Source organism: Euprymna scolopes, chromosome 22 (assembly GCF_053919585.1).
Source record: "Euprymna scolopes isolate OS-2025 chromosome 22, ASM5391958v1, whole genome shotgun sequence".
In the NCBI taxonomy this organism is placed as follows: domain Eukaryota; kingdom Metazoa; phylum Mollusca; class Cephalopoda; order Sepiida; family Sepiolidae; genus Euprymna; species Euprymna scolopes.
In genome coordinates this window covers 106,374,247-106,386,263 of record NC_136503.1, presented here as the reverse complement: position 1 = coordinate 106,386,263, position 12,017 = coordinate 106,374,247, and positions in this window count along the sequence as shown.

Here is a 12,017-nt window from a genome sequence, read left to right as displayed (position 1 = left end):
TAGTAGTAGTAGCGGCTTCTCCAATCGGGGAAGCGTATGATTCAGCACGAAAGTGAGTTTGTTCTAAGGCCCTAGCACATTGAGTAGCCTCTTTGAGAGTTAGCGTGTCAGTTTCAAATAGTCTAGCACGTATTAATGAGGACCGGAGACCATGTATAAACGCATCACGGATAGATTCATCCCGGTAAGTAGTAGCAGTAACGTCTTTAAAGTAACAGTCAGCGGCGAGTCGATTCAAGATCTGAAGATATTGGTCGACAGACTCGTTTTCTTATTGCAGACGCGTTGAAAGCAAATGTCTAGCATGAATAACGCTTGGAGACTTGTCGTAAACACTTTCAGTAATTCAACAGCGTGTTCAAATCCTGAACAACCCTCGATAACGTCAGCAACGGTGGGACCGATGTTTAAATAAAGAACTTCGAGTTTATCAGGTTTTAATGAAGCAATAGTTCATAAAAAGTAATTAAAGTTATGATACCACAATCTCCAAAGCTTGCTAGCTTGAGGGTCTGCCGTGGATACGTCAAATTTGTCTAGACGAATGATCTTCTCCATGAGGGAAATAAAATTTTTGTTCAATAAATTGTAGTGTTGTAAGTAAATGAAGACGTAAAACAAAACTTATTTCCAAGGTTTTATTGAACAAAATCAACACCTACTAAAGCAAGAGAGAAAGAAATCAGTCGTTTAAAGAAAAAGGAACACGTGCAAAATCACGTGGCAAGAAACTGAATTTGCATATTTTTTTTTAAATAGTAAGAACAGAACAATTTAAATGAAAATATAACAGTGGTTGAATTGGATTGTGTGTTCATTTAAAAATGAAAATCCACAGGATTGCGAAATCACGGAAATTATTTTATTTGAACTAATTCTAAAAATAATGCTTGAAAGTTTGAAGCTTTAATATCCGCCGAAAAAGAAAACAAAAACCAAAAAAACAAAGTTAGCGTCCAGGGGAAATAACTCAAACTCGGTTTATAAAAAACGTCGATGTCGGTAAAAATAAGTTAAATTTAATATGTTATCAATATAAATCAAATTTAAATAATAAACTTAAATAGAACACTTAAAACAATTCTCTCATTATAAACAATAACTTACACACAGCTATTTAATAAAATCGATTTTCCTTTATGTGATATGCAAATGAGGTGACCTCTTAATCATATATTTTGCAAGAATCATACAATATATAAGAATGAAAGAAATAATACAGTAATGGACCTTTGTATATTTTAATCAAATTATGAACAAACAAACAAACAAACTAACAGACAGGAATATGAATTTACATATATAGATATATAAAAGAATAGATTACTGTGGGATCATCGAGCTATAATTGAAACCGAAACCAAAAGCTTATGAAGAATTATAAATAAAAAATAGATGACTTAAGTGCCATCAGGTATAACCGAAACCAAAACTTATGAAGAATTCTTGATAAAAGTATTTCTAAAAATATAAATGACTTTAGTTCCATCAGCTATAATCGAAACCGAAACCAAAACTTATGAAGAATTCTTGATAAAATTATTTATTACAAGAAATGGAAGTCTATGACAATAAAACGACAGTCGCTCTGATGTGAGTGTTACACACAAAATAGATAAATAACACAGGTGCAATCTTATTAATATATACATAATGATGGTGATTATGATGACGATGATTATTATTATTATTATTATTATTATTATTATTATTATTATTATTATTATTATAACTGAGTTTAATAATAATAATGATATAATAGCTGATAATAAAAATTGATAATAATAATAATAAGAAGAAGAAGAACTAATAATAATAATAATAATAATAATAATAATAATAATAATAATAATAATCTCGCCTTCCACCCGACCTAATTTTTTAGTGTCACCATAAATTGGTGCCACACCAAAGAATTATGTGTTTCAAGGAAGGTTGAAAGACCAAGAATAGAAAGCACTAGCTAGACCTCCACCTAATGAGTGCGAAGAGGACTGGGATCTTGGGAAGACTTATTGCTACCCAAATTCCAGTAAAACCAATTGTCGCTACCAACCAGAAACCAATGGTAAACGGTTATTGCGATAACGCAAACCAATTTGCAAAGGTTATCGAAAGAGTTGGTGAGTACTGGATATCTGCGGAGACTTGTTGTCACTCAAACTCCAGTTAACACCACAGGCTGTGTTTGATGATGGCCTGAGTGAAAACTCCTAGTGAGTATTAGTAGTTATAATAATAATAATAATAATAATAATAATAATAATAATAATAATAATTTTATTGATTTTAAAATTGCATTATTTTTTGTTTTCAATTTCTGTTATAAATATTCATAAATTCCCGACGCATCATAAGATGGGTGCCTTTATTCAAAATGAACTAAATTAGGTACTTATTAGTGTACGTAGCCTATGACGCACCCAGGATAAATGCATGTCAGATCATCTTTAAATCTATCAGATAGTATATGACTTGGTATCGAACAAATATACAGCGATTTGTTTCTATCTAAATTTTTATACCGTACCTTTAACGTACGTACGTGTGTCACAGTTTCCGGATTACAAATTATTCAATCGGAAGATCCTATTTATTAAAACAAGGGGATAACAGGTGATAACATTCTATGAACATTAACTTAATGTCCGTAGTCTGTTATCGCCTTCTATCTCCCTTTCTAATAAATAGGATCTCCCGATCATTGAAGACGCATTATAAAAAATGTTCTTTTTTGACATGATGTCGCTTTTGGGCCATACGTGAAAGTAAAATATACCTTCTTGGTCCTCTGTCTAAATGTGGTATAATGATATCGTGTGGTTCTCGTTCGCAATGGAAATATGTCACAAACTCCTATAAGGATATTGGAGATAAACCGCAATAACCAGATATATTCTGACACTACATTAACCAGATTACTTAGATAAATAATTTTACAGTTTTAACAAAAGGACTACAATAATATGGCGGGGTCTCTATTCATGTTGAACGTCTACAGAATGCCAGCAGCAAGACATTACACATGAAAGATAACATTGTGTAATTTCCATGTGTCCCGCTCGTCTGTATAAATGCTTGAAACCTAGTATGTTATACCTTTTCTCTCCCTTGCAACCTATTTCCCACAGAAGAGACGTTGCCAACTTGTCTCTGCTCTATCGTTATTTTCATGGTAAGTGGTTGCCTGTGCTCCAATCTATAGTCCCCCTTTGCCGAATTTACACAAAAAAAAACACTCGACTTGCTACATCCACTATCAATAATTTTCCCTACTCTCTATTTGTGCTTAAATCTAAAGGCAGATTCCATGAACACAGCTTTTTTCCTAGAATTGACACCTGTGGAACTCTGCTCCGTTGGCCTGCTTCCCGGCTGACTATAATATCGTAGCCTCCAAGTCCAATGTAAACAAGTTCTACCCAATCTACACTGTTAACAATTACTATACTATCACCTCACATTTTATAACCCTTATCCTCGAGTGGTCTTCGGGCCTTGATACATGGTGACTCCTTTGTAAGAAAAAAAAGGTGTTATGTTATATGCATAGGAAAAAGTTTTTAAAAATTAAAAAATATTTTAAAGTTGTACAGGCCAAAAAAATTACATATTCCATTGCCTTGGGTCATTAATTATGTTGTCGAAAGCCATTAGTTTATGCTGACCTGATCTCGCTAAACTTAACTCTGTTGGCGCGCTTATATTTTTTCCATTTACTGCTCAACTGTAATTCAATTACGGGCGAGAATAAAAAAAATCACCTGGGGTACCTCGGCTTGCTTGCTTAGGTGTAAGGGCCGTGTTTATCAGCGGGCTGAAATGTCCGTCGGCAACAATCAAGGTCGTTGATCGGTTTTGGTTCAAGGTTGAACAGAAAATCAGAATAAAGAAAGGGGAGAAAGAAAATGCTGCTAGAATGGGGGGGTCGTTTTGGCATCGTGTGTTGGGAAGCAGTTGCTAATTGACATGTTTGGCACGGGACACCGGCAAAAGTTGGCTGGCTAGCAGGAAACACATAATTTCTGGCGGTAGAGAAAGCGAAAAGCGAAAAACGGTCGTAGCAAAATTCAATGCTAAAGATATGAAGATACTTGTACAGGACTTTCGTCGATTTTTCCGGGCATCATCAAGATCATGAGTTGCATCTTCTGCTTATATATATATATATATATATATATATATATATATATATATATATATATAACTGAAGAAAGTGCTCAATACTGTTGTAGAGCAAATATGCGTTTTATTTTTTATTACCGTATCTTTCTGTTAAGTTACATTATTGTCTGTAGCTTCCTCAGACTTTTACAGAAATGTCTGTAAAAGTCTGAGGAAGCTACAGACGGCCAGAAAAACGGCCGGGGAGCTGAAACAATAATATATATATATATATATATATATATATATATATATATATATATATATATATATATATATATATATGTATGTATATATATATGTATATATATATATATATATATATATATATATGATCCCTGCAACACATTTTTATGGGGTGCAAAACGCAATGACATACGGTCGCTATCGTTGATAAGTGTTAAACTGCGACGTTGCTTTTTATTGCTGAAGCATTGCAAGGCAATAAATATATTCAGGAGAAGAGAGCCATTAAGTTCGTCAATGCAGATACGAAGCTGAGCAAAAAAGCCTCAGGACTCCATTCCTTATTATCATCAGCTGCGGATTGGCAAATCCAAGTCAATCTGGGTAAACATTTGAAATTCCCTGCACACATTACGAGCTCCAAACTCCGTTCAGATATAATTATTTATTCTGACGCCACAAAGCGAATCATGTTGCTGGAGCTAATGGTTCCGTGGGAGAATATGCGAGTAGCTTTAGAGAGAAAGCTTGGAAATTTACCAAGAACACCTAAAAAAGTGCAGAATAAAAAGACAGAGCACTGATTGCTGTGTGTCTTTACACATTTCCCTACGCAATAACTCTGTCAATTTTCAGTCTACAGACTCGAAATTTGATATACAGGGTACTGAGATTTGGGAAAATCGATGTGATCGGTTTTCGACCAAAAATTTGGCTGCTAAGCGATCAAAGTTCAACAATTTGACATTTGAGAACTCTACCAAACTTCTCCGACAATTTGGGGTCTAAACACTTGAAATTTTAGATATAGGTTCCTTGGACATGGATCTAATCTAATAACTTAGTTTGAGCTCAAAACAATAAACGTTAAGGGGTCATAATAGGGGTCAAGTTTTAAAAAATTGACCGTTTTTGTTTTGCTCAGAATACACCTACAAACACCCAGGCAACGCCGGGCACCCATGCTATTATATCTATAAAAGTGAACGTGTCTGTGTATGTGTGTGTCTGTGGTATGTCTGTGTGTCTGTCTTTGTGTTTGTGTACATTTTCCTACGCAATAACTCTGTCAATTTTAAGTTTACAGACTCGAAATTTATTATACACGGTACTGAGATTTAGGAAAATCTTTGTAATCCAGGCTCGGTCAGAAATTTCGCCGTTAAGGGGTCAAAGTTAAACGATTTTACCAAACTCCTCCGCCAATTTTGGGTTTACACACTTGAAATTTTAGATATACGTTCCTTGGACATGGATCTAACTTAATAACTTGATTTGAGCCCAAAATAAATGATAAGGGTCATAATATGGATCAAAGTTATAAAGAAATTTGACCTCTGCGGTCTCTACCAAATTACTCAGACAATTTCTGGTCTAAACATTTGAAATTTTACATAAAGGGTATTAAGAGATACGGCAAGCTTTTTAATCGGTTTTGCTCTAAAATTCTTAGTTACCAATTTATAAATCTATGTATGTATGTATGTATGTTTGCATGTCTGCCTCAAACTTTCGACAGAGGCGACGGATTTTATCAAGATCAGTATCCTTTTGAAGTTCGACCTTGCAGACAGCAAATATCGAAAAATTGGCTAAAAACATTAATATCTTCACCTGCAACAAGGGGTTTTCACCGATATTTTTGAAAGTCATCCACTCCTTTCGTTTGTCTAGCCTTAATTTAAACCTACGTCACTTCTGGTTTGGCGGTGGTCGTAACAGCAAAGACGTCAGAGTTTTTTCCCGTTCTTTTCCTCCTTCACGGTACGGGTTCGAGCCTGTCTTTGTACTACCACTTTTTTCTGCTCCACATACACCTCCAAACACCTGGGCAACGCCAGCCTGAAATGCTAGTATATCTATGTATCTATGTATCTATCCTCTATACTCCTATAAATTCGTTTTTCTTTTGTGCGTATTGATATTCATATTAAAAACCCTCTTTTCTATTTCTTTAAAAAGAAAATACAATTTTCTTATATATGGGTCGTGCAATTGTATTCACTAGCAGAAGATCTAGCTAAGTTGCATATTCTTTTAAACATTCATTTTAATTAATTCCCTATTAGTCGCTTCGGTTTTCTAATGGGATAATCATCTTTAGTTAACTATTACGTGTAATTATATTCATGCAGATATTCTACATGATTTATACTTGCATAATATTTGCGTAAAAAGTTTATAGTAAACACAAAATTGTTTCCATATATATTTATGTATACGTATATATTTTTGTTTAACAAATTTTGCCTACCAAACTCTTCCTAGAGTTTTTGGCCTACAGACATGAAACTTCATATATAAGGTATTTGAATCCATGCAAAACTTTATATTTGGGGTTTAGCCCGGAAAAATCGGTGCAAAAGTGTCAAAATTAAAAAAAATGAAATTTGTCAGATGAAGGTCGAACGCCGGCATTACTAATGCATAACGTAGTAGCTATTAGTTCTGTTTTAATTTTTAGCCTTGCAGTAAACATGTTTTCATAGCTCAGTCATTGACGGCAGAGGCAAAAAAAAATCGTGAACTGACCGTTTTGGTTTCGATTCTCGATGGTGGCGCATGAGTGTTTTTTTTTAAACTTTTTAAATCATTACTATATATTGCATCCAATCTATCTATCTATCTATATATATATATATATATATATATATATATATATATATATATCAAAGTGAAAATGCCTGTCTGTCTCTTCTCAGGTAGTTAAAGAAGACTATTGTACAGAAAGGCATTACTTTACATATTCATACTTTTCAATATATACATATGCACATAACCTTATGAACAGTACATAGGGCCCGAGCAAAGCCGGGCGGAACTACTAGTATATATATATATATATATATATATATATATATATATATATATAAGTAAACGTGCATGTGGTGTCTGTGCGTGTGTCTGTGTGTATGTGTACATTTCCCTACGCAATAACTCTGTCAAGTTAAAAAATTAAAAAAGTTATAGTCGTAACATTTATTCAAATTCAAAGTTCTTTACAAGGATTACAATTGCTCGATATGTTCGCCGTTTGCAGCTATGCACGAGCCAATACGGAATTCAAAGTTCCTGTAGACACGATTCAGTAAATCAGCATCACTTTGTGGCCACCCTGTATATATATATATATAAAAATGCTGCCTATATATATATATATATATATATATATATATATATATAGGCAGCATTTTTTCATCCCAGCAAATATTAAATGCAACGGAGACACTTTGTTTATGATTCTTTTTGTTTGTTTGTTTTTTTTCGATTTTCAAATTAAAAATATAAATAAAAGTTCTATAGTTGTTGCTGTCACGAGCGCTTTCGATTCGTCCACGAATCATCTTCAGGTGTTGAAGTAAATGTGCGAAGGAGCGAAAATGATTCTCAACATTCACTGTAGACTACATCACCAACCTTGAAGTGCTCGAACAGACCAAAATCAGAAGTATTGAGGTTATGCTGCTGAAATCACAACTACCATGGGCTGGCCACGTCTCCAGGATAGAAGACCACCGCCTTCCCAACGGTCCCTTGCATGAAGAACTTTCCACTGGCCACAGCCACGAAGGAGCACCAAAGAAACGGCACAAAGAATGTTTGAAGAAATCTCTTGGTGCTTTTCACATCGATGACCACCAGTAGTCAAACCTTGTAGCGGACCGAGCAGTTTTCCCCCTCGAGAACACTCGGTAGACTTGTTTGGAAGACAGAGGACGCCGGGGAAAGGACGCCAACTAGCCCCAGCCCCAAAACCCAGACAAGGCCCTTATCTGCAACTGTTGTAGGCGAGCCTCCTTATCCCGCATTGGACTCGTCGGCCACCAGCGTGTTTGCAGAAAACGTGGACAAGCCCTTTCCTAGATCTTTCTTCGCGAAGCCAAGCCATGATGATGCTGACGACGATGACGATGATGATGATGTTGATGATAAATTTACCGAATTTCCATTACTAACGATTACTATATTATCCAATTTCTACTGTGCACTCTTTAACCCTTATCCTCGAGTGACCTCTTGGGCTTCATAAATGGTGATGCCTATGTAAAAAAAAATTATGTTAGTCCTAAAAATGCATAATGGCATGCGTAACTTGTAAGTAAATCTAAAAATCAGCCTGTAGTACACTCTTTAACCCTTATCCTCGAGTGGCCTCTTGGCCTTGATAAGTGGCGATGCCTATGTAAAAAACCATGTTAGGCCTAATAATACATAATGGCATGCGTAACTTGTAAGTAAATCTAAAAATCAGTCTGTAGTGCACTCTTTAACCCTTATCCTCGAGTGGCCTCTTGGCCTTCATAATTGTTCATGCCTATGTAAGAAAAAAAAAAGAATACCTTTCTTTGCATGTTGCATTTCAATTATGTCAATCGTTTTTATTTATATTCAATGCAGTTTTCACGGCTGCATATATATAAGAATGGAATGGTTCTAAACATAATCTAAGCAGTTGTTAGTTCTTTCATGAAAGAAGCTAAAGGAATCGCAGTGATAATGGTGTATTAATGATTTTCCGATTTACAAGGTGTATTCGATAAGTTTCCAAACTTTTTGTACCTATTTACTATGCCTCCCCACGGGACAGAGTTAGACACCAGGGTCGTTTTTTAACGTGGAGAAAAGGTACAAAAATAAAAATTGTCTCAGTCGTGAAGAATTTCTCCTCCACCGAAAGAGAACAAGAAATAGAAGTGCAGCATCTGAAGAACAGATACGGTATTTATTTGCTCCCCCACCGAGCAAATTAGGCACAAGGCCGATTTTTAATGTGAGGAATGAAGGGGAAATGGGGACCAACTCCCCGGGGAGTAGGGGAGTTGGATAATGACAATTGGTATGAAGGGTTGCCCCTACATTGACCAAGGTCTTATATGTGAGGTTGCCCACACATATGGTCTTTGCTTGCAGTATCTGCCGGAACAGATGGTATTTATTTGCTCCCCCACCGAGCAAATTAGGCACAAGGCCGATTTTTAATGTGAGGAGTGAAGGGGGAAATGGGGACCAACTCCCCGGGGAGTAGGGGAGTTGGATAGTGACAATTGGTATGAAGGGTTGCCCCTACATTGACCAAGGTCTTATATGTGAGGTTGCCCCCACATCTGGTCTTTGCTAATCATAGCTAGTCATAGCTTGCAGTATCTGCCGGAACAGATGGTATTTATTTGCTCCCCCACCGAGCAAATTAGGCACAAGGCCAATTTTTAATGTGAGGAGTGAAGGGAGGGGGAAGGGAAAAGGGGATCAGCTCCCGAGAAGTGGGAAATGGGAGCTGTTTAAAGGTCAGGCATGTGGGGTTGCCCCCACATCTGGTCCTTGCTAGTCATAGCTAGTCATAGCTTGCAGTATCTGCCGGAACAGATACTACACTTTGATCTCGGCCCGAAGGCCAATCCAAACTTTTTGTATGGCACTATTTATTGATAGCATACACATTAAACTCTCTTCCACTTCGAATTAATCTCCTCCGGCTGCAATGCACTTGTGCCGTTCATACAACTTCGGGAAGACCCCCCCCCCAAGAAAGTGTGAGCGTGTCAATGACTCCCGTCGCAGTCTCTTTCATCTCCTCTCTTGTCTCATGACGACAGCTTCTAAGGTTTTCCTTGAGCTTGTGGAGTAACCAAACATGCAAGATGGTCCAAAAGCAGTCTGAAGAATTCCATACGTTTCTTTGGCATTTTTTCCAAGTTTAAAATAGAAATTTATTGCATATCGTTCTTCTAAAGTGTCCTCACATCCAGATTGCATTTTTGAAATTCACCAGCTGTGACAATTAGGCTCTGGTAGGGTGTATTTCAATTCCTACTGTAGCTGTTAATTTGAACCTGAAATTGGTCAGTCATCTCATAAGATGTATAGCAATAAAATATTGAATTTCCAAGAGTCTAAGACAATATTAAATGTCTGTACGAAAAAAAGTTTGGTAATTTACTTAAGATAAGTCGTGGGTTGAAAAGTGTCACACACACACACACATACACGCAAACACACACATTCTCACTTTTATATATATAGATAGATTCAGATTCAATTTAATCCTTATTCTTGAAATAATGTCTCCTTGAAAAATCCCCTAATTAAACACTTCATCAAATCTCGACACTAACATAATGTACTTGCAATAACCCTTATCCCTGAGTGGCGTCCGGGCCTTGATAAGTGGTGATCACTGTGTAAAAAAAAAAAGGCTATTAATTTGAACCTGAAATTGGTCAGTCATCTCATAAGATGTATAGCAATAAAATATTGAATTTCCAAGAGTCTAAGACAATGTTAAATGTCTGTACGAAAAAAAGTTTGGTAATTTACTTAAGATAAGTCGTGGGTTGAAAAGTGTCACACACACACACACACACACACACACACACACACACGCAAACACACACATTCTCACTTTTATATATATAGATAGATTCAGATTCAATTTAATCCTTATTCCTATTTCTCTCGTCATTTTTATTCGCTGCTTTATTGATTTTTGTCCTATTGAAATAATGTCTCCTTGAAAAATCCCATACTGAATTCTCAATATAATTATTGGACCACAAACATCGAACGCCCACCTCCCCTCGCTTTGTCGGTGAGCATTCTATAAATCGTAATTATATACCGCAAACCAAAATGCGATAAGCCTTTATCGTAAAGCGAATAACGATATCCCGTCGTCTGCATCATTTCAATTCGGCAAATTTCTAAATTTATCCGCCGTGTTCGTTACCTCCGTCGTCCGCCATTTTGTTCAAGCAACGAGCTCACTTTGCGCCATTACTCGAAACAACGAATACATCTTATCTGGCTCTAATTAAAACACACACGCAAACACACGCACACACACACACACACACACACACACACACACAAACAAACAAACAAACACATAGAGGATGAAGAGACTCCGATATTAATGGCTATAGACTAGTTCCCTTCGTATTGGATTTGAAACAGACGGTATCGTTGTTTTTCTAATCTTACGTAACAAATATGCGCTTAAATCAATTTTTTCTTAAAAGTCAAGCATTTTGCTGGAGTTCTGCCACAGGCAGTCGTGCCGTGAATGTAGATGTCAACAAATGACTAAAATATACGAACATCTTGCATGAATCCAGCATCAGTTTTTGAGTGGCATAAGAGATTCAAGGACGGCAGGAAATCTGTTAGGAATGATGATGAGAACACTTTAGAAGAACGATATGCAATAAAATTCTGTTTTAAATTTGGGGAAAATGCCACAGAAACGTATAGAATGTTTCAGACTGCTTTTAGAATATCTTACATGAATTGAGCATCAAGTTTTGAGTGGCATAAGAGATTCAAGGAAGTTAGGACGACTGTGGGGGATAGTGAGAGGTGTAGGAGGAGTAAGCAAATCAGAAAACCAGAGTTGATTGGCCAAATAAAGAATTTCGTGGATAAGGACCGTAGTGTGTCTACAGAGAAATAAGTGCAAAATTTGATGTCAGCGTGGGAAATGTACCCACAATTATTCGTGAGGACTTGAAGATGCGGAAGATTTGCGTGAATGTACCAGTCCACAATTCCATCCTTGTCACAGATGGGTATCAAGACACTTCCTTACCCTCAAAGGCCTTGCTCCCTTGTGACGTTTGATTATTCTGTAAGCTCAAGGAAAACCTTAGAAGCTGTCGGTATGTGAAAATTTA